We start from the raw sequence: 3,454 nt of genomic DNA on the forward strand, positions 1-3,454 counted from the left end.
AACGACACATCATTTTCTTTGAAATAACATGTGCACACACGTCACTTCAAAGAGGGGCAAAATGTAGACATATAAAAATGACCATATTCCTAAATGAATATTTTATGTTCATTTCTCTATTTAATTAAATCCAATTTAATTAAATTATCCACATTCCTCTATTTAATTAAGTAAATTACTCAATTAAATTCACTATACCATTTAATAGGATAATCCATTTTATTCAATTAAAACCCCTATCCACTTTTTAATTAAATTCAAATTTAATTAAAATAGTTGTCCTAAATTAAATAAATCTAATTTATTTAATTGCAACCAAATTGAAATAAAGCAATTTATTTTAATAAATCCTATTATCTCTCCATCCACTTGCAAAATCCTACACCTCCCACTTGCATCCTAAATCCTATTCCTAATTCTTCTAGAATCCATCTAATCCTAATTAATTAACCCAGAACCCATTCATTATCACTTTCCCCTAAATTTGAGGAGGTCACTTCTCAAATTTGGAGTAAAGTCTTCAAAATGCATTAAAGCCTTTATCCATTCAACAAGCCAACTTGTTGAATGCCCCCAAATTTGGAAGGACTCTTACAAAGTTATCCACAAAGTCTTCATAACCATTAATGGTTAACTCAAACCCTCTTACATGGTTAAAGAATTTCCATAAACTCAACCTCCATCTAACCCAAGGGTCTCATCAAGCATTTATTGCTTTGACCATAGTTATCTCTTTAACCTTTGCACAAGAGTTTAGCCTTTCGGTAAAAGCTTTATCCAATGGATAACCTTAGCCTAACCTTAACCCTTAACCCCTAGGGTAACCATGAGGTCTTCTCAAGCATTTAATACTTCTTACACCTCCTCTCAACCAACCTTATGTTGACAATTGTCACCATTTCATTGGTAACTTTCAAACTCAACCCTTGATTAAACCTTTCAATCCTAGCCATCCATTGCCCTATTTTTGCTATAAATAGAGCTCTCATTCCTCCATTTTAAGGAGGATCCAAGACTTTAGCATCTCACTTATACTCAAATCCATTCAAGCTTTCATATTTTATATGCTCATCATTTAGCTTCTCTTTTAAATCAAGAATTAATCTAAATATGCTAATTTAGAGTATGTTCCTTATCATATAGCTTAAATCATGAACTAGTATAGTATGCTAGGATAGTTTTGTTTACTAACCCTGTCATCTTATAGTTAGTTTATTGCATTTGTAGCATCATGCTTAGCTTAGGAGGCATCTCATATTAAATCAACAAAAAGCATCCCTCGTTCTTGCATTTGCCATCCCTAAACCATTTTGCTTAGTGATCTGAGAGGCAAAACATTGGTTTGAGGGACTGTGCAAGATAGAGAACCATGGAACCATCCTTGGGAAGCTGAGTTATACTTCATAACTCTATAGCTTGCACCAAGAAGTCCTGTGGGTGTGTGAGCAAGGCTCCATAGAGCTCCGTTTTCCACATTTCGAGTTCTATCGTCTCGCTTTTCCCGCATACACATACTTGGCAATCTGTTTTAGTACAAGTTCTTGTGAGATAATTGGCTAACAATCTATGATGGCTCTCCATATCAAAATCATTTCTAGATCATGTATGTTTAGCCTACCATCATTCCTTCCAAGTTCATATTATTTCTTCCCATTATTGTCACATGATAAGGTAGATAAAAATTGTTCTTTTCATAGAGCTTTGTATAGACACTCTAGTTTTAAATCCCCTTCTTGCATAAGCGTGCTCCCTCCTAGCATTTTTTCTACCTCTGGACATAATTGATTATCTCTTTGTAGTCATGAGAGGGGTTTGTAGTGAATATATCAGTTTTGTTTATAAAGCATGGATCATCTAGTGGAGGTCAATATATTATGTTTTTTCTACCTGATGTATTCCACAAGTTCCAAGCACTAGCTTACTTGTCAAAGAATGTTCTTGCCTATTTAACTTTTGTGTTGTTCTCCTAATCAAGTTTATCTATGTCTGGTACATTTTGGAGCTGGATGAACTCATGTACATGTGTAGCTCCTTGATGTTGACATTCATATTTATACCAATAATCTTGTACACCAAGAAGTTTTTCAATGACTTCTTCAAGAAGATTATGAATTTTTTATGTAGGTATAATGATGTGGTGTGGGGGTTATTGATTGCATTATCTAGCCATTATGTATTTGTTTGCATTTCTACTGCTCTATCGACTGAGAGAAATCAATTTTCTATCTAGCCTCTTTGTGTATGTTACACTTAATATAAAAAATATAGTAGGAGACCCTATTTGGTTGACCATATTCGTTAGTTCACAATGACACTTGTTCCAATATGGTCTTGTGTCCCACATCAAAGATCCAAAGTGCACGAGCTCTTCAGCTAATTGTGTGTCAAGGATATTTTTCAAGTGTGCATGAAGGTTTTCAATAGTGCTTGGTATGTTTTCTTCTACATTTATTTGACAAAAAATTGTTACAAGCCCTTGGCTACGATGTCACATCATAAGATTGAAAATAAATATCAGAACCTTGGATGTATTCTAAATATTTGATTGTTAAATCTCATCAAGTGCAGTTCATACTCATATATCAGAACTTCCCTAATTCGTGGTTGCATTTGTAGTACAAATCCATTTGGAAATAACATCAAAAACACCATATCAAACAAGCCTTTAGTATTGTATTCATTTATTTGTTATGAGTTCATCTCAGGCCAATCTCAAATGTTATTTGTGTTTCAAAGCTAAGTTGGTAAAGTAATAGCACTTTCATAATTGACAAGATTGGAAGACCGAGCAGTTCAAGTTATACCATTACATATATGCATTCTTCCACATTTTGTATGCAAACATTTGAAGCATCTCTTTGAAATCGCCCAAGTACAAATAGAGGTCTCAAATTGTGAGTCTTCTGAATGATCAATTCACTCATTGTGGCCTCATTTCTTATTACAATAGATAACTATGACCATCCTATGCTTCACAACCTTATTTTAATTCATCTAGACGACCATGAAATTCTTGCTTTGAAAGAGAGTAGCCCAATAATTTCTATCTAAATCCCTTGGCAGTGTGCATCTTGAGATAGGATGCAGATTCCTGCCTTAAATATGAAGCTACGATATGCATGTAGTTTGGCTCTCCCTTGCATTGTAATGCATAGTGATACGTTGGAGAAGCTCCTTACAAGGTAGCAGTTAGGGCCCTCTTGAAAATTATTTCATATGAATCCCTTAGAAGTCAAAGACACTGTCATTTTGATTTTGCATGGGCAGTTATAGGAAATTTAGTTAATAATATTTTTAGTGATAATGTTAGATATGTTTATAGGGGTTTCGACTTGGTTGTATTTATCCAAAATCGGTGTTATTATTTTTGGTACTTGTTTGTTTATCCCAAAATTTAGAATTGTTAGTAAATCAAAAAACTTAGATCTGTATGATAAAGCAAGAAGACAGTTGT

Source organism: Cryptomeria japonica, chromosome 7 (genome assembly GCF_030272615.1).
Source record: "Cryptomeria japonica chromosome 7, Sugi_1.0, whole genome shotgun sequence".
Lineage (NCBI taxonomy): Eukaryota > Viridiplantae > Streptophyta > Pinopsida > Cupressales > Cupressaceae > Cryptomeria > Cryptomeria japonica.